A 21,189-nucleotide genomic window follows, 5' to 3' on the forward strand; every position below is an offset into this window, starting at 1 on the left:
ATTAAGTCAATGGCTCCATCGGTGGCACGTCTGCATGAGTCATGAACGAGGGCACATACAGTAGACAGCATGAATCCTGCCTTATATTTGGGGGAGGGACTACAATAACCCTGGCGTCACTATTGGTGCCCCCTGATGTGACCGCCAGGCTCCGTGATATGGTGACAGTATGGCAGAATTATTTCACTTTTCATTCCTAGCTATGTAATGGATGAAGGTACCACCTGGATGCTACACGTGGCACGAGGGCACTATGGGCACACTGTCACTGCGGCAAAAGAATCTTGACATCATTTCTCAATATTTTGCCGGCTGCGGCTGGGTTCTTTGTATTTGCCATTAAGTCGGTGGCATGAACTGTGCTGTTGCCGCTTCTGCGATGTTGTGGCAGGAACGGGCACCGTGACTTATTCATCAAGCAATTCTTTGAAATGCCACCGATGAGCGACAGCTCAGAGCCGTCGTACGTAGTCACCATCCACCTAGGTGGTAAAAAATTGATGCCGCCCTGGCACCAACTTGACAGCGTGGTGCCACTTGAGTGCAGTCGCGGTAATTAACGACGATATTCGTGCCGACGTCTGCTGCGTCTAAATTAGTACACGCGCCTCATCGTCTACACAAAGGGAGCGCCAGGTAGGGCGGCATCTAACCAGCAATGCCAGGGGTCAACGCTTCCTCTGCGCCCACCGCCAGGACTGGCGGATGATTCAGTCTCCTGAAGTTGTGATGACATCATCGCACCGTACCAGCAGCTGACCCCCTCCTCCTCCGTCGTCTCCAGCCCACCGGCCTCCGAAGAAAAGACCATGTGATCTATCTGCATGCCCCAAATCCTGTTAACCCCTTCACCAACAAGCGTGCCTGACGGGTGCGGTATTTAGTAATTTTTTTTTTTTTATAAGCCACAGAAGCCCTTTCCGAATTTTCCATCCTCCCTGCATTGTGACCTAGAAGATTATTTAACCCCCGGTTGACCACGGCATTCTGGCTGTGGCTTGTAGCTCCGTCACATTGTTTAACCCCGTAAAGCAAAATTTGAAAACCCGGAAACGGAGAGTCCCAAATACAATTAACCCCCTAAGCGCCGAACGTATAAAATGTAACCTTAGGAGACTGCCGGAATTTTAATATTCATCATCCCCCGCTACGTCTTGGATTATTTAACCCCTAAGGAGAAGATCGGATCCCCCGTAAGCGCGATATATGTCCATTTTAACCCATAAAAGCCCAGAAGCCGACCAGAATCTGGATGCTGAACAACCTTTAAGTGAGGATTTTAACCCTCTGATGACCCGAGATCACTGATGCAAATTGTTTAATCCCTTAGGCCGGTTTCACACGTCTGACATTCACTATGTGAGGACGGGCGCCGATGTCCGGACCAACCGCAGGTCTCCTGACCCAAACTCAGCAGCCTGGTATAAGCCAAGGAGCCCAGGGTGAGAGATCCATGGCCGGACATCGCGGATCGTGAATATCGGACGTGTGAAGCTCGGAAAACTAAAGTATTATTGTGCGTAAATTATAGCTACGAAGCCCCCAGATCTGGCGAATGCAGATGCCATGAATACCCCGAATCTCTGCCATCGTAACGCGATTTACTGACCCCCGCGGAGCCCACCGCCTCCAAACTTACATTTACAATCACCGCATCTTTACTCGAAAATGTGTTAACCCCCTGATGGCCACAAAGTCCTATCAATAAAAAAGACCGTGAGATCCAGTCTGTGTCTCAAATTAATTTAACACCTTAACGGCGGCCAGCTATGCTACAGAAGACAGTCCACATCCCCTCCTCCTCCTGAAAACTCCTGGATATCAAGGAAGTCATAAAGTGGCGTCAATAAACAAGAACGTGTGAAATGCAGGAGGAGGGATTCATCTAAACCCCAAGAGCCCAGGAAGCCTTCACAATACTAATATACCCCATTAGACTCCATAAAGAACTAGATAACGCTGCCTTAATCATTTTTTGCAATTTGGTTTTGTAAAAAATTTGGACCCGTTTGCCTTCCATAGCCGCTGTGTTACACTGTCTATAGCTGGCTGCAGAGTGAGTTAACTGGGAATCTGACAGTGAGCTCGTTCTGACCGAGGAGTTTGGAACTCTTCTCTGAGCTCCTCATAGCTGATTAAGGCCGCATTCACATATTTGTATGTCTTAGGGCAGGTGCAGACTAACCTATTTTCGATCCGACAAAACATCACCAAGGTTAGTCTAAGGGGCCGTGCACTGAGCCAGTCCAAGGAAAAAAAATCGCTACATGCCCAAGTTTGACCTGATATTCGGATCGCACTCGGCCATGCAAGTCAGTGAAAATCATCAGACTGCACTCGGGTGACATCCGATTTCCGCACACTCACAGAATGGAAAAGATGGAGACATTTTTTTTTTCATCTTCTCCTCATCTGAGAGAATCGGGTTGCACTATGATCACAGTCTGATCAGAGTGTCATTGGCATAATCGGCCCAATTCTCTCGGATGAAAAAAATACACGGTCTTGTGCACCTGCCCATAGCCTGAGTATAGACCACGATGTGTGGACCACCCGCGGGTCTTCTCACCTGACCCAACCTGCTTGCAGTGACATTGACCTGCCAAATAGAGCAATCTTTGCCCACGTGACCAGTGTTGCGGCCAAAGTTGCTGTTCCGCCTTTCGACAACAGACCGCAACAAAGCAGTAAACTAAGACCCTGTAAAATCCAAACAGGGCGACATTTTTAACAAAATCCATTTTTAGCCCCAAATACATGCATTTAACTAAAAAAAGTTGATCCTAAGGCTGTGTGCCCACGTAGCATTTTTCAAGCGTTTTTGATGCGGAATTTCCGCAGCGTAAACGCTTGAAAAACGCTTGGTAACACGCACCCCATGGTCCCCAATGGGATTCCGCAAGTTCTATGCACATGCTGCGGATTTTTCCGCAGCGTTTATGCTGCGTTCAAAAATCCGCAGCATGTCATTTAATTTTGCGTTTCCGCAAGCAGAATTGCCTTTGTTCAATGCATAAAAAACGCAAGGCAATTCCGCATGTGGAAAACGCGTGATAAACGCGCGAAAAAAGCGCGATAAACGCGTGCGGAATTCCGCATGCGTTTTTCCGGGAGAGGACTTGCATTTATGCAGCAGAAATTTTCTGCTTCATAAATGCAACGTGGGCACATAGCCTAAGGGTATGAGCCCACGATGCAGAAATGAAGCAGAAAATTTCCGCAGCTTTTCTGCATGTTCTTGGCAGTAAAAACGCTCGTGGATTTTACACTCGTTTTTGCAGCGTTTTTACATGCAGATTTGACTTGGGTTTTTCAAATGCACTGTGACCTCAAATCCGCATGCGGAAATGCACAAATAATGGACATGCAGCATGTGCACAGAACATGCAGATTTTCATCGGGGATCATGCGACACGGATTACCAAGCGCTTTGCAAGTGTTTACGCTGCGGAAATTCTGCATCAAAAACGCTTGAAAAACGCATAGTGGGAACGCAGCCTAAAAGTGGACCACCCCTTTAATCCCCATCTAAAGTTCTTAGTCCTCAAATAACCTCTGGATTTGATGCATTAACCCATTAGCTGCCTCAGATTCTATTTAACCCCCTAACAACCAGACCCTGCCTCTCCGCTCAGGAGATTTTAACCCCCTGCCAACCAGGCAGCAGCCTCAGTAAACAAGCCAGGCAGATCACGTGGTGCCCCAAGCATGCTTTGCTCCATCCCCTTTTGACATGTGAGTTTGTTTAACCCCTCATCTCCCGGGGGGGCTGAGCTCTCTCGCTCTGCTAAGCAGATGGGCATTGTGTGCCATGTGTTCCCCCTCTACCCACCCTCTCAGCTCTCACACGTGGTCGGGATCAACAGTTTGCTGCTCTCATTCTTAACACCTTGAACTTTTTTATTTATTTATTATTTTTTTTCCTTCCAGCTTATTCCTCCCAGTAAAGTGCTGAGCAGATCTGGGTACTTAATATGCAACGATCCGGCCAGGAATGAGATCCATTACAATAAACACCCTGTTAATAGGGCAGGTTACGCCCAGCGATCCCCCTCCCCTCCTTTTCCTTCCCCTCCTCACAATGGGAGCTCAATGCAAATCACCAGTGCGCAACTTTGCGCAAGAACTGAGCTACGATCCAGGGTGAAGTGCGGGTGGTATCGTATGCAAATACGTCTGCTGACGTTACAGATCATGTGGGTTTTGGCGTAGATTCCCCACTGATCGAGGATTTTTTGCTCCGCTCCTGTGCAGTGTCGGGGGGGGATCGATAGAACGTTGCGCTTCCGAACGTTCTATCGCTGCTGATACATTGTTGCTGCCAACGTTCCATCGCGGCCGCCGCAGGTAAGAAACTTCCTGGCTGAGTGCAGCACCGAGCAACCGGGGGAGGGGAGGCGTGTGTGCACGGTGCCCGACACGAGTTCACTGACACGTGAGAGATCGGATCAGGTCACCGATCTAACTTTAGCAGCTCCCGCGTGTTTAGTGAGTGGGTCACGGCTGGAGGGGAGTGGGGAGGCAGAAGAAGCAGCGCTTGATGGGTGGGGGTGGGGACAAATCTGGGGGCTCCACGCGGGTTATTGTCACCCTACACAGAATCGGGTACAACTTTGCCTCCGATCCGATCGCGGGGATCACTTCTGATCGGCAGTAAAAGCCGATCTACGTTTCTCTATGTCGACATAAGCGACAGAAAATATGGCGTCCTCTTTCGATAGGGCGTTACGTAGAGGCTGCTGAGAGCTCAGCGCTCTGCTCTCATCACCGCTGCGCCTGCTGCCATCGGCTCAGCCTGGGAAAGTTTACAATTGGAGGATCGGCAGGGAGGGGGGATGAGTGAGCCCCCCAAATGTTCGGATTGTTTGCTAGTGATGTGGTTGCAGAAAGAGTGACGCGGTGCAGCTCCCCCCCTCCACCCCCAACTGCAGGGAGGGAGAGGAGAGGAGCAACACCACCACCATGGCGAGCAGATCTCACCGGGGGCTGAGTCCAAGAGGAGCCTCACAAGTCCTGGGGAGGAGGAGCTGCCTCCAAAACTTCACCAGCTCCCCACAACTCTGCAGTGTCATAGTGGATGTAGCAGAGCCGAGCCTGGCACTTGACGCAACTTCATGCTGCAGTTCTACAAAGCTACAGATTAACCCCTTCAGGATGCAGCTGGCCTTTTCACTTTTTTCCCCATCTCTTATTCCAAGATCCATAACTTTTTATTTTCTATCAACATGGGGCTCATTTTTTTTAAATATTTACTTTTTCATATAATTTACTGAAAACAAAACAATGCAAATCTGCCTTTGTTTTGGGGTTTAATTTTTACACTGCTCATTGGGCACCAGAAATGGCCCAGTGACCTTATTCTGCAGGTCAGCGCACTTTACAGCGATACAAAACTATATATATTTACATTTTTTTATTTTAGTGGTTTAAAATTTTCTGCAATTTTGTATTTAAAAAAAACCAAAAAAACTAAATCTGCCATTTTGAGGCCCGAATGAGTTTAATTTTGCTGTCAATGGGACGGTGTGAGATTGTGGTTTTATTTGTGAGGCAAGATGAAGTTTTTATCGGTACCAATTTGGGGTATATATGACACCTTGAGGGAGGGGTTGCAACCAAAAAGAATAGCAGTGTTAACTTTCCTTAACTTTTTACTTTTTATTGTATAAGTTAAATAACTTTACATGTTTAGAGATCAGACCTTTTACAGCCACGCTAATCCTGAATGTTTTTAATTTTTAAACTGTAGACGCTTGTTTGTAAATGCCGGCTGTACACACAGCCAGGACCTGCCCTGTAGGTATGGGGCATGGCCCCCTGAGCCTGCTGGGCACCCCCTGACCTGCTCCATAGCAGAATCCTTTTCACAAGTCCTTGAGTGTATAGGTGTGAAGTACAATGCAGATTCCACACCAGAGTATATGTGTGTAATAAAAAAAAAATATATATATATATATATATATATATATATATATATATGTATGTATGTTCCATATAAGTTGTAGACTGACTCCTAACGTATGGCAGACATTTTTATTTTTTTATTTTTTTTTTTTTAAATTGCATGCTCCTTGGTCATGGTTGGTCCCTTTAATAACCCGACCTGCTATAACAATATTAGTACTTGACAGAAGAAACACAAGGTGCTTGAGAAAACTTTGGAGCATCTTGTAACTCTGCCCCTTCTTTTTACTAATCCCATATAATTGACATGGTGAGCCCATCCTCTCTCCAGCCCCCCAGCCCAATGCAGCTCTATTGTTGACCCCTCCCAATCTGTTTGATCAGCAGTTGGGCCCCTGCTGGGATCACTGGGGGTAATGTATTTTAGTTTCCCCCCTCCCTCCAATGATAGATGAATGAGATGTGAGTGCAGCTGAGTGTAGGAAGTGCAGGAGTGATTTGCTGTAATGCTGCTCCACCTGATTACATTGCTTCAAAGTTGTTAGAGGGGCCCTGTTGTAGTCAAGTGTTTCCTGGGGGCTTTTGTTTGCCCAGTGCTGAGCGGTGGGAATCCTGGGCTTGGACTTGTCACGGTTTAAATCAGTTAACTGGATGTAATGGGATAATGCAAATAAATGTATAACACGTCAATATGGGTCTCTTTAAATGTATATTCTGGCATCCTGATTAGAGTATTAAGGCCCCCGTCTATCAAAAATGGTGTAATTTCATCAAATCCTGGGTGTACATTTTTGTTAAATGTTGCACCTTAATGATAAATTTGGAGAAAGTCACGCAGCACTTCCCAATGTCCTGTAAAAGCCGTCGACCAGAGTGTTAAATGTCTCGCGTCAGTGCAGAATTTTTGCGCAAATTGTCTTTTTCTGCATATTAACTAGTACACTTCCCAATATTAGAGGGCGAGACCAATGTGCCAAATGTCGCACGTTAATGTAGAATTCTGCTCAAATTGCGACTTTTTCTGCGTGTTAAACGTTTATGACATCAATGTATTCGGTGCCGTTTTCCTTCACACAGCTGAGACCTGTCGTCTAGAATACGCAACTTTTTTTTCCCGTCTTCTACTTAGAAATGCATTTATATACTTCACACCAATCTAATATCCTCATTTTCTTGTCATTTTTTTGTTATGCCGTAAAATACTCCTAAACATGGTGTAAGCACTTAGCGGCAAATTGTGCAAAGTTTGTGTGTAAACACAATGATGTATGTATTTGCCTTTGATTGCTATTCACCAGTGTGCCACAGACACACACAAAAAAAAAAGTTCTTCTTTCCATATGTCCTTTTCTCACCATCCATCGTTCCTTTCATGATGTGGCCCAATATAGGGTTTCCCAAGCTTCTCCCAGCTATCTGTCCATAAAAGACAAGATTGGACAGTACTCTGATTTATTTTTAATTTTTGTGAGCCATTGGTTCAAGTGAAAAAAAAGACATGTGAATAGGCCTTTAAACTTTAAAGGGTGCTTTCAAAGGAGATGCACACAGAAGGGTGAAATAAGGTTTCGTTCACACTTCCGAAATGCGCAGTCAGAATACGGACCATTATGTCCTGACCAACATTGGGTCTTTGACCCGCATTTAACATCTTCATCTACGCCTGTTGAGCTGGAGGGACCTGCACATCATCCTCCGTCGAAAGTGTGGCACAGGCCTAGGGCCTAGAAATAATTTGGCCACCTAACTATCCCTGACTTGTAAGAAGTAAATCTCTGTAGTTACTCCATGTTCAGGGAAAGAAGGATGTATTGTGGGCAGACGTAACCTTCAGGACTCTGAAAATCTGGGTGACAACTCTTGTGGATACTGTAGTTGTCACCCAATTTCCCTAGAAACATGGACAAACCATGAAAACCTGTAGGCCGAGACCAGATTTGATATATTCTCCTGCGATTTGTGTCCTGGAATGAATTCACCCATCATATACAGAGGTGAAAATCTGTGACTTTTTCACAACAGAATTACTGCGTGAAGAATTAATTTGTGCTTTTTCTTCTCGCTTATTGTTTGTTCTTAGTCTGGTGCCTAATCGAGAATTTGCAGTGGATTAATGGGGTTGTCCAGGTTTGGAAGAACATTTCTGGATCCTTATAGTGTGCACATCGCACGCTGTCAGGATTTTCCAGTGTTAGTGGCGAGAGCGGAGGATCTCGTGACCGCAGCTATGCAACTTTAATACTTCCGGCCACATGCTGACTAGACGTGCACAGCCTCTTTGAATATAAGTGAATTGAGCAAGGCTAGACACTTCTAGTCGGCATGTAACCGCATGTATGCAAATCGGGGAATCCTGACGGTGTGCGCGCTGTGAGGATTCAGATTTTTATCCCAAACCTGGGCAACCCGCTTAAGTCTCTATGAATAAGACAGACGTGAGAGAATAGAACTGAAAAAAATAAAATATACTTCCTGTCATGTTTAGCCCTTCCTTTTGTTGACCAGGCCAGAATGACATTACCTGTATTAAGACATACTTTTTTTTTATGTGCATTTAACTTGTGCCAAGCCTTTAGTCTACTCACTTCAACTCCATATTTATCCCACTTTAATGATAAATTTGGCTCAAATTATGCCAGTGAAAATATTTAATGGGGTTGTCGAGGCTTGGGGCTCAAGTTGGTAGTCACTCTTGTGACTACAGACTTGTGAATTCTCACATTGTGCGCTCTCAGGATTCTCTGGTTCTGGGAGCGGGCGTTCATGTGGCTGCAAGTATGTGATTTACATACTTTTGGCCACGTTCCAACTAGACGTGTTTGGCCGCACTCAATCACTTGCATTGAGCGAAGCCAAGCAAGTCTAGTCTGCATGTAAGCAAATCCCATACTTGTGGTTCATGTGCCCATCCGCTCCCAGCACCGAAGAATCCTGGCAGTTCGCACAAGTCTGCGGAGGGACTGCAGACTTGAATCCCAAGCTTGGAAGACCCTTTTAAGCATATTTATTATTTTCCTATATTACATAAGAGCCTGAGACCAGTGTATCAAATGTTGCACGTTAATGTAGAATTTTGCGCAAATTGTGACTATCCATGGTTTAAAATAGTTGCAACCTAAATATATTTTGGTTTGAGGACGACTTCGACCTATTAAGTTTTTGGAGGGTTTTTTGTTTGTTTTTTTGAGTGGAGTTTTTGCAACTTATGTATAAATGTCACTTCCCACCAAAAAGGTTAACCACATTGACTAAATTGTAAAAAAAGAATTACATAAAACATTGATACATTTGGCATAGTAATTTCTGATGGCGAAAGGTTGCAAATTGTCTCGAATTTTGGGCTCAAATGCAATGATAAATGTCTTCCATAACGTCTGGTGACCGAGTTTTCACGTGGGATGTTGAATCACTGCAGAGCAGATTTTATGGGCATAAATCAACACCAAGATGGACGGTAATCATGGATTTCACTGTGAATAGCGAAACAAGTGGGGCTGCTGGCTTTACAATGGCAGCCATGTTGTACACATGTGGAGGCTCCAGTCTGTCCAGTGTTGGGCCCTACTATAGGTGTCCGAGTGAGAAAAGCAAGTTCAGAACTTTGTAGTATATCCTGTCCATGGTGAAGGATGTGGTCAGTTTTTCTGTATAAACCATTCTTACCTTCTCGCCCTACAGCAATGGACCCAAAATAGACCATACACAAAGTATAGGTGTCGGCCACACTAGGCTGACCGCTATGGAGGCGTTGCTTTACGTGCCTGGATCCGTTCTGTTATGGCAGACTCGTAGACCAGGTTAGATTCAAGATATTTGCTGTGATAAGTCAGTCGTTAACTCATCGCAAAACTATTTTTGTGGTTAGTAAAGTTTTTAGTTCCCAGTACAGAGAATCTGACAGACAGACCTAACCTCACGTGAAAGTCTTCCTTCCTTAGCGTGCCTGCCATGGTGTGAAGAAAAAACTTTAAGCTTGACCGAGTTATGGAAACCTATAGAGGTTCTTTATGGACTAGAAATTCTGTATTCTGAAGCGGCATCTGGTGGAGTATCACCATCATCACGACCAGCTTGGAAAATGTTAGAGCGTTGGGTTGTAGAATCAAAATGTCCATTATACCCAAGTAGTTTCCTCTGCTGCTCAACATTCAGATAATGGTGCGATATGTGACCTTGTATTACTTTATTCTTCAAGCCAAGAACTTTTTGAAGGAACATTCTGAAGGTATCTACATACAGTTTTTTTGGGGGTTTTTTTTCTTTGGGAGTGGGTTTAAAAAAGAGTTGAAAAAACTCTTCCTATTTATTTCCATTGTGAAGGCCATTTGGCCTTCAGATGTATCAAGCCTTAAGAAATGCCTAGTAGGGAAAAAAAGAAAGTGGATGTTACTACTTTGAAATGGCTCCTCATGGAATCCACTCCAAACTATGCACTGTCCAATGTGAAGGCTGGAAAAAAAAACTCTTCCAAAAACATTGCAAAACTACTTCAGGAAACAAAAAGCTCCCCAAACTTGGAGCTTTCCCTAAAACTGTTTCTATTAGAAAAATTGTAGTTTTTCACCACCTATAAAAAAAATAAAAACCTAGATGGTTTTATTTTTCTCTCTTGGTACCAATTACTTCTTGAGTAGGAAATACATGGATTGAAAATAAGGCCTCATTCCCATATCGGTGTGTGTATGCCTAAACCAGGAATGAAACTTTCAAAGAAAAATGATAATTGAATGACACCTGTTCTGTTTCTTGGAAGACCCTATTAGTTTTGTCCTACAAGTACTTATGTATGAATAAAGCCTAAGATCCCCTTTTAATGAAAGACTTGCATTGGTCCAGCTTCTTCTCAGATGACCATGTGCTGTTGGAAGTCCATGGACGAGGTTGGCCTTCAACGTCTATTTGGACTTTTTCCTGTTGTATCCAGATAGGCCATGTTTGAACACTTCAGCTGTAAAGTTGTCCGTAAACTAAAAGTCCCGCCCCCATAAACATTTGACTAATGTTGAGTGAGCACACTGATAGAGGGGTTGGGGGAGATGACTACCACACACTTGTCCGATTTCGGACTGCCGATCACATTGCCTTCCCTAAGATGAGCCGCCACCGGCCGACGTGTCAGTCAGTGGCGTTTTCATAAAGAACACAGGAGCATTCAAACAGCCAGAAGAGCGCTCCTGTGTTTGGCCATGGTGGCCGAATGATCAGTCAAAGCACAATTCTTCCGTCAGCCATTTGATGTGCATGGCTGGCCTAAGACCAAAAAGATTTAACCACTGTCCGTTACCATAGTCTAGAATTTTTCACACGCCTAAAAATCCAAAAAGTTTAGAGTTCTATATTTTTTGGCCTATTTTTGTCTTGTGATGGAGCGTTGTTCAGACTAAGAAATATCACTCGTTCTATACCAAGTCTTCTAAGCCGCGAAGTACTGATGGATAGAATTAATAAGTCCTTTGTTGTTGATGAAACTGTTCTTGGTCGATGGTGGGAAGTTGTAGAAGGTAGCCCGCTTTGAACTACAGGAGTCTTTTTAGGGCCTTGTCAAGAGCTTGCTTTTGTGGAAGCCCTTATGAAAAAGTAATCAACCACAAAAGGTCCAGGTTGGTGCCAACAATAGAGGGTCAAAGAGGTCAATTTAATCCTACACCATCACAAATTCAGATGCTTCCGGTGGTTGAGGACCCATTGTGGAGTTGTCCTGAAGAAGAGGTCAAGAAGGTTAAAGCAGTTTGAACTCGAGAGTCAAATCCTTCTGGTTGGATCCCATTAAATTTGTGGTGATTTTTGGAAAGTGTCCAGTGTTTGTTTTGATGTCCCTCCATTTTGCATTTTGTGTAAATTATTTTAAGGGCCTTTAACCAACCAAAGTCTCTATGGCTTGTGCTTCACTTCTTCAGTCCTGAGGTTAGAACCAATAATAACTCGCTCAGTTGCCGTTCTCCTCGGGCTTTTTCTTACGTTAAATTACGAGGCTCCGGCACTGCAGTGACTTATTAGATTCTGGGCACATAGCAGAGTTGGAGCTGTGGGAAGTTGATGCTGCAGTGTTTGTCAGCGAATAGACATTACGGGCAACAGGGAGGCTGGGGGTTTAAAGGGATCTTAAAAAGAAACCTGTATTGAAGCATTTTACGCTACCTACAAGAATGATATTATATGATTAAATCAAGATCATATTTTGACTTTAATTACTTTTTGGCAAGCTATATGTTTTATATGTTGCAAAATTATTGGCTTTTTCTCATTGGGCATGTCGATGCAAGCGGGTTGCCCGCAATGCTGCAATTACTAAAGGCAGAAGGAAGCTTTGTCAATGAGATCACTGATCCGGTCACCATCAGGCACACGCCAAAATCAATGTATGGACAATGGCATCCGCTATCTATTGACAATACTCTTATGGACTTCATCTGTCCACTGAAGGGCTTGCCCATCTCATGCCGACCCGGCTGCCTAGGATAAGTTATGGGATCAGGTTCACGTTGGCTTTCGAGGTCAGTCTGGACAAGATCTGACTATCATTACAGAGTCAGCCATCATATTATAAGGGGGGTATATTGAAGGTTTAGGATCTGGTATTACAGACACCAACTTGTTAAGATCAAGGAGTGTTATAGGTCAAACCATAGATTATAGTTAAGAGGTTGTTCGTGATGAGAGAATATGGTCTGCCTTTTTTTCTAATCTATTATGGCGGCAATTCTTGGCTCAATTCTTCTCGCGGCCCAAACTGACAGCACAAATGTTTTTGAGGCTATTGGTTCGGAGGCAAACAATAGTGTCTTTGGTTTCGAGGAGAAAGGGAAGGTTCACTTCTGAATACAGCCATGCCTTTTAGATATCAGCACGAATGCTTGTTTCCTCCATCGTGGGGAAAGTTTACACACGGTGTGAATTCTGGAGATTGCATGAATTATCCTCCAGTGGATTACATTTGGACAAATGTCATCCACGTGCTGCGTTCTTCATGAAAAATGCAATGTGTGGTTTTGAGGGGTCAGTTTCTGACGCAGATCTTCCACTATTTCTTGCATGTTCTTGTAAATTCTCCACAGATAATCCGACCTGTGTGAATTTACCCAAAATGTGCTCCAGGCCGAGCATGAATATAATTTCTCAATGTGGATAGAGGAATAGATTAGACTTTAATTTCCCACAGGATGTGATGGGCCATGTTGAAATCCAATATGCCAGTTACTGTCCTCCCAACATCTGCCCCCAAACGGACCAATACACCTCCAAAATCAACAAGCTCGGTCTACCTTTTCTTTCATCTGGGGCCCGCAAGGATGCAGGTGGGCCCGCAAGGATGCAGGTGGGCAACTCGCTGATCATAAAGGGCTTCAAAATGTCCAACTATGCTTATAACAGAGTGCAAACTCCTCACTAAAAAGTGAACTGTCCAAGTTGAGAGAAGATGAACATGAGCACTTTGAGAGTTTTATTATTTGGCATAGAAGGTGTACATTTGTTCTGAGTTTCAAAAGAAAAACTTTTGAATTTTTTACGTTTTTTGATCCCTTTTTTTTATTCTGATTAAAATGTCTCGACGCTGAAATGACTTGTGTATTACAGCCAGGATATTATATAAATGAAATCTCGGCATTCCTCGTTATTGTAGTGACGGCGTCTGGAGTCCCTGACTGCTGAACCCGGTTTCGGCTATTATCTGCGGCCTCTGTTCTGTGGAAGGTGTGAATGGAAAGCAGCAGTTGTTATGATTGTTGATACGTTGATTGTATCAGACGTCTCTATTTATTCTTATGTAAACTGGGTATTGCCGGAGACGCGATCCTGTAATCTGTTAAACAATTCCCCCCGTCGCTCGCTGAGTGGCTTTATGAAAAGCAATTTGCACCGTAACATTTTAGAGGGGATGCCGCGCTCGCTGATTGGTCCTTACAGTGTTTTTGTAAGGCGTTTGTATCAAAGCGATGATTAGAGGGTAAAGTGAAGGGTTGGGAGCACTTAATGTAAAATACAAGTTATATTAACCCTTCTCAGTCAGGGGTGGGGGCAGATTCCACCTGCGAATATATACCTGGAAACCATGAAAGTGACTCTGATGCACATTTGTGCTACTTGTAGGATGACTGGGAAGCTCCTGAAGGTGGTGGAGGTCCTGATAACTGCTGGTAAACCAGTTTACGACTAACCGGCACACATCCCTTTAAAAGGGGGTACAGGATTAGAAACACATGGTTGATTCCTTTTTAAATTTGAGTCTAGGGCATCTTGTCTATTTTTGTTTATGGGACTAAGTAAACTGTGATACCAGAATGTACCTCAATGTCTGTCGAGCCACAGGTGATCGTGGTTCTGTGATGTCCCCTTGTTAGGCCTCATCTGCCGCTAGACTATTAGGCCCAATAATTTTGATGTTCTGTAGCTTAGAAACAAGACTGAGCAAAATTGTACCAATAGTCTGCCGCGATTGCTTCTTTATAAAATGTGGTGGAAGTTCATGTTTCTGTATATAGATGCTCAGTCCGGTATGATGGGCCCCATCACGGTTTAGGTACAGAATAGAGATTGAGCTGTTTAAAAGGATTCCGGTGTTGCTCATCTGCTAATTTGGGATTGTAAATGTTTTTAGGATATGTTTGATTAGCAGGACGTTCAGACCATTGGTTATCGGGTTATGGAGGAGGTGCACGTTTTGTTGTGTTCTGTACACGGAATCTTTACAGAAAGGCACAGATGTCTCAGAAGCTGCTGGGAATGAGGATACCTATGAAGCGTGGACAACCTTTCCCCCAGGTGGGAGGACTTCCTGTCTTGGAAGAGGCTCGGTTGAGCGCTCCTTCGAGGTCTGCGCAGTCTTGCATGTCTCTGCAACGCCATTAGGGAAAGGCTGGCCTGGAGCAAAGAAAAGGCCTTGGGAGACGCTGCTGTAAAGTAGAGCAGTCGTGATCATTTTGGCTCTGCTACAGCAGACGATGAGTGACGGAGAAATGGAGATAATGTACATGGTTACTATATAAAGCCCCTATGGGTCAGTCTGTACGGCCACATATATACATAAAATATACGCTTGTGTATAGATATAGAAGTACGAATGATTGTTCACCAGCTCACTTGTACGTGTGTGTGTATATATATATTATATCTCTATCTAATATATATAATATACATACATTTATACACACAGTGTGTATGTATATAACATATCTACATATACACATTATAATATACTCGTGTATATGTAGATAAATATATATATGTGTGTGTGTGCAGAATTACATGCACACTTATACATTTGCACACGTATACACACATTTTATATATCGATATATTCTAAATATACATGCATATATTATACACACGCAGACATTTATCTACATATACACATCAACACGTCTTCTCAGGGCGCAAAAAATAATCCCTCACACAGCCCAATATCCTGAAAAATGAAACGTTATAGGTCTTGGAAAATGGCGGCAAAAGCAAATTATATTTTTTGTTTTCTTTGCATAAATTTCCAAATTTCTTTTCATCACTTAAATCTACGTACGTACGTAAAAAATGAGCTGGTGACCGATCATTCATTGGCATTGGGCCCTAAACATATTCCAGACTACATCAGTGTTGGATTTTTTTGTTTTTCTCCTGATAATGCAGCCAGTGCAGATTATAATTGACTGAAAAATCCCCCCATACGCCCGACTGTTTCTAAACCATTACGAACGCTCGTCACTCGGTCGTCGTTGTTCAAAACGAATTATCATTCTTTTCACCAAACCAGGCGACGACCGATCGTTATGGTCAAAATCGGCTATTTTATACGACTTTTGGTGTAATGCGTATAACCTCCCTGCGGCCTGGTGCCCCCCCAAGTACAGGGCTGTCAGTGGGGCCAAGCATGTCACTGTTATGGGCCACAGTGCGCTACCTCTGTAATTCCTATATGGGCCCCGTATACAGTTATGTGCATGAGGCCTAACACTGATGATTCTGTAATGTCCCTTTATGACCTGTCAGAAATTGTCCAGCTCCCTGTGTGATCCCGTGTCGGTGATGCATACGGCGGGTCTGGCCGGGCGTTGTGCCGGGAGCGCTTCTGCTGGTTGATATGGTACGTTTCTTTACTGGAATTTTTGGCCTCCTTTGTGCTGAGGACGACTTTTTTTGCTCCATATAGAACAAGCCTGGCTCTGCTCGTCTTTGTGGGATGTTGCTGCTCCCCTGCCAGGACTGACGTCACGAGATCTTCATGAGTCATTAGCTCATTTTTACACGCTGCCTCCTTTCTATGTGTGTCTAAGCTGGAGACCAACAAAAATGGCTGCCGTCACCGCCTTCTCACAGCTTGACACTCGGCTTTCCCATAATCCAGAATGACACGTTGCCTCAAATCTGCAGGAGTGGATGAGGGTCTCACTGATGTTATTGCCTGAGGAGATAGTGGGAGATCTACTTGGCTGTGGATTAGAGGAGATAAGCGGTGTCTGTGCTGAGGCTTCCCCGCTGATCCTTATACCTGTATACGATGTCAGTCTTGTTGATTTCTGAGGACAAAACATATACGTATAATATCTGATAAACACTTTAGTAGGTGTGTGGTCCCGTTTTCTACATCGCAGATCTGTGTAAGAACTGTATATTAAAAGAGGATCTTTTTTTCCCCTGGTGTAAATGCCGCTGTTCTCCTGAATCCGGCGATGTTTTTCTTTTGTTTCTACACCTTTCCGTTCCTGAGATATGGCCCCCTCTTCCTGGTACATGAATCTTGTCTTGTTAGACAAGTGGGTGTGATTGGTAATGCCTTGTGGGCGTGTTCATGAGGACCACACCTGGTTGGCTAAATAGACTAAAATTATAGACTGGGAAGATGGGGCCATATCTCAGGAACGGAGAGGAGCAGGAACAAAAGGAAAACATTGCCGGATTCAGGTGAACAGGGGCATTTACACCAGATGAAACAATTGCCTACACGGATCCTCCTTTTTTAAAAAGTTTCCTGAACTCATAAAATTGAGTTGAATCCTGGCCTTAATGTTACTCCTACATACAGAGCTGTGTACAGTGTCTTCTAATTCCACTATATTAGATGGCCGTTGATGACCACCCCTCCCCAAACTGTGGAAAAGTTGGATTGTGACCACTAATGTTGGCGTCTCCATCTCATGGCCACTCTTTGCATCTGGCTATAGTGTCAGCAGGTGGCGGCACCAGTCAGTCTCCTCGTGCCTTCTCTTGTCAATTTACGCGATACTACTGACTAAGGATCGTCCCCTAGCCTCTCAACCTTCAGTGAGTTATGCCCACCACGTCCTTGTTGGCAACAAAAATTGGTAATCTTTAAGTCCTTTTTTTTTTTTTTTTTTTTTAAATTTTCCTATTTGTCAGCAAAGGAAACAAACAGAGATGTCCCTGATGGAATAATCTATTCGGCTGCTGTGACTAATTATAGTCTCGTGAAATTTTTAGGCAACTGTTGGAAAAACAAAATGGCTGCTGCTTTCGACGCGCGTCGTGGTCAGAGCAGATGCAGCTGAAGTTCTTCTTAACCCCTTCAGACCAGAGCTTGACCTGATGAAAACAAAGCTGGCATTTCAAAATGGTTTCTAGTTAGGCCTGAAATGGTGCAGCGATCAGGAGTTAATGAGTGTGCCGTCAATGAGGCCCTAAAAAAAAAAAAGCGTTTAATCAGTATTTTTCCACAGCCTTAAATGAAACTGCAGCATATGGTCATGCCGTCTTCTCTGGCAGTGAGCGGATTTGTCATGTGGGACCTTACTGGCATTCACTGCATGAAAGCGCAGTTCAATGGTCAAGTGATTTCCTGTGCAAAGCTCAGTTTCTTTGTCAAGTTTAGTGGGCCAGATCCTGTTTGTTAGACTTTCTGCTTGTCTTGTGTTTTTGGTTTTTGTTTTTTTATTACTCTTAAAGCCGTGTTTTTTTGTTTGTTTTTTTTTTGTGTATATTTTTTTTACATTTTGTTTTATTTCAATTTACTTTGTTCATTTATTATTAATATTTATATAATTTTATTTTTTTTAAGCATGTAAAACCAGTATGTTTTGGGGTTTTGTTTTTTTGCAGCTTAATGTTTAGAAAATTTATAGAGCACCTTTTTAGATGTTTCCTTCTGTATACAATATTTTACTAAAAAATATTCTTTACCATTGAAATTGCAACACCAAGAAGGAAAAGTCATTGAAATCACAAGATGGGAAGACATGATACAGATATGTAAATGATGGAAATAACCTTTTCGAAACATCTCGATATATGGAGTATTAGCCTTGTGCAGAAATCCGAAATCCCCGCACTACCAGCCTCGACTGCTATCATTGAGGATATTAATGGTCGTCTGAGGAAGGTTCTGCCGCGCTGAATGCACTTGGGCTAATCATCAAGATCCGCTGCTGGCAGCTCCTGTGTAATCACTGACCAATGATGTCCCAGATGTGCTGCTCACTGGGAGACAATACGGGAGACTGTCAGCCACTGCATCTAAGACAAAAGCAGGATGCCTCGCTGATGAGGGAAGACCTCCATTGATCCATTCCAGCTTTTGATCTCAAACTAGAGACCATGTGGCAATGCCATGAAGAGGCCTCCTTGGGGAACATCACACTGGTTCTACTCCTGGAATTATGGTGTGGGATGGCATAATGTACAACAGCCAGACCTTCTAGTCTTCATTCCAGGTGCACTAACATCTCAGCGCTACATTGATTTGATTGTGGAACCAGTTGTGTGGCCATTTTTCCAATGTGTCTCATGAACCGTTTCTCAACACACTGGCTGGTCGCATGTTGCTAGTGCTACCATGGCCTGCAGAGTCTCTGGACTTGACTACCATCCCGTCAGAAACTGCAAAGGGAGCTGCCAGCAGCGGATCTTGACGATTTGCCCAAGTACATTCAACACGGCAGAACCTCCCTCAGATGACCATTAATGCCCCCTATGATATCAGGCGAGGCTGTAATTGCCGGGATTTCTGCACGTGGCGCTCATATTTTATGCTGAATGAATTAAGATGTTTTGAGAATCTGGTTTCCATTTTTTTTCACCATATGCAGATCAGTAACATGTCTATAAATCCTGCAATTTCCTCAATTCTACGACTTTTCCTTGATATTGCAATTTTGGTGTTGGAGTTTATATAAATTATAATGAAAATAAAAAAGTAAAGTAAAAGGCTGAAGTTAGTATGATGGGCATAATCAATTTTGTGCTATTTTTACTATAGTGTTTTGTTTTTTACATTTTGTGCCATCTCCCGGACTTTTTCTAGGCAGAGTTTGCATATGGGACCACTATCATGCAAACATTAGTTCAGTTTCAAAATTAAGGCAGCAAGACATGGGTTTTATGCTAGTTCTAACTTTTTTTTTTAATCAATTATTTAAAAAAAAAAAAAAAAAAAAAACCCCTCCAACCGCCGTTCATGCCGGAGTACTGGTTAGTCATTTTCTGGAGTCCTGTTCTCAGCCTAAAATTAGCTGCCTCTGCAATCTGGTCATTGTGGGAAGCGGCCGTGATTGCAGGAATAGCTGAAATTTTATCTTGCTGTGAGCGTCTATTTAGTCGGGGGAGGTCTCTGATGATTCGGAGGTATGGAGGACGCGATTTAGGGCGTCTGATATTTCACATGGGTGGAAAAAAAAAATATATATATATATATTTTTTTTTTTCTAATTTATTGAAGTTTTGATTGCGGTCACGAAACTACTTGGATCTGGGATCTGATAACACAAAAAGTTTTTATCTTCAAATTTATTTGAAGTGATGGCTAAAATGAGAAAAGAACCAATAAGGAAATTCTTCTGTTTTATCTACGTTCACATGTTGCGTTCTGTCCTCAGTTCTGCGTCCGTTCAGCTGGAGGTTGGAAGTGTGATCTGAGACTATAGTCTTGTACTGGATTGTCACTATGCTAAAGACACAGAAAGTAAGGGTGGAAACAGATTGGCAACCAGTCACACCATACCATTCCCTATCTCCGCTTTAGGCCTCTATCAAACTTTTCGTTTTTGGGGTTTTTTTTAGCATCTTTGTCTGCTGGAATCTATTTGTTTTTTTCCATTTATTTTCTTTTTTCCATTTATTTTCTTTTTTGGTCAATGTCCATTTTTATTAGTGCAAGAAAAAAATTCTGAGCTTCTCCTACCCAGTGTGAAAAAAAAACTCAGATGACAAATGAATGGTATCAAAGTGCCACTTGTTTTTTTTTGTTTTGTTTTTATAGACCCATTTACTTGAATAGGTTCAACGGATCTGCACCTATGTGGTGTTGTTTTTTTTTTTTTTTGTGGCCAATTGGTCATGTGAATAGCCGCAAATGTGTATGTGTTAAAAGCAGAAAAAAACACACCAAAAATACGCATGGAGTCTGGATGCCTTAATGAGACTTTTTTTCTTTCTTAAATTAATTTTAGAAAGTTTAATTTACTATTGGAATGAAACCTCAAGCAAAGTGTTTTTTTTTTTTTTTATTTTTTTTTTATTTGTCATGCTTGTTTTACAAAGTCTGAAAATTAAAAGCCCAATGTGGAAAAAGAAGAAAAATATTAAATATATTATTTAGAAGTTGTGTGTTTTTTTTTTTGTTTTTTTTTGTTTTTTTGTTTTTGTTTTTTAATCTTTTTCCACATTGAACTTTTTTATTTTTAGACTTTGAAAGCATGCATAACAAATAACAGTTATTTAAAATCAATTTTTTTGGAGGGGGGGGGGGGTGGTGAATTGACAAGGACCACGAATGGCAAAAATTATTTGTCTGCATTTCATATCTTCTGAAGTCAAGATCTGACTGCAATTTTTTTTTTTTTTATCTTGCAGAAAAAAATGCATTATTTTTGCTAAAACGTAACATAAGAATCCGCCCTGACAGTAACCTCTCATGCAGCATAAATGTTAGCGACTGACTTCTGAAATGGGGTTCTCACATCCACACACAAACAGATGTTTAGTCGAAAAATTTGCTATCTACGGCTTTTTTTTATTTTTTACCCTTTGAGTTTACTGGGGTGGGGTAGGGGACATCTTTTCTAGAAAATGGAGAAAACTCGTACATTCTCATTCTTCCCAATGAAGCCTCTAGCCAATCCCTTTTGCTTTTTGGTTTCAGTGGAGAAAAATCTGAATATTTAGAAGTTTTAGATTTTCTCAGCCGGATCTTGGGGCCACTTGTCAGTTGGGATTTGGTGTCTGTACAGACTGATGTAAGAGGAGATCTGAGGCCTTGTTCCCCGGCAGTGGAAAATGACGGCTTAAAATCCCCATGTGCCACAGACCAGCTTCTGCTGCAGACTTAGATATCGCTCTGTCTAA

General features: G+C 42.9%; 1 protein-coding gene across 2 annotated transcripts in view; it reads left to right on the forward strand.

Annotated features, from left to right (window-relative positions):
* The first annotated feature begins 4,028 nt into the window (after window positions 1-4,028).
* Window positions 4,029-21,189, forward strand: part of ZHX2 (zinc fingers and homeoboxes 2) — a 37,602-nt gene continuing 20,441 nt past the window's right edge. For both annotated transcript variants that reach the window (XM_073679840.1, XM_073679839.1), the window contains exon 1: window positions 4,029-4,347. The gene's annotated coding sequence lies outside the window, so the exon portion shown is untranslated. The remainder of the gene's footprint in view (window positions 4,348-21,189) is intronic.

Source organism: Phyllobates terribilis, unplaced genomic scaffold (assembly GCF_046119375.1).
Source record: "Phyllobates terribilis strain yellow unplaced genomic scaffold, ASM4611937v1 Scaffold_4__5_contigs__length_816908805, whole genome shotgun sequence".
NCBI classification, from domain to species: domain Eukaryota; kingdom Metazoa; phylum Chordata; class Amphibia; order Anura; family Dendrobatidae; genus Phyllobates; species Phyllobates terribilis.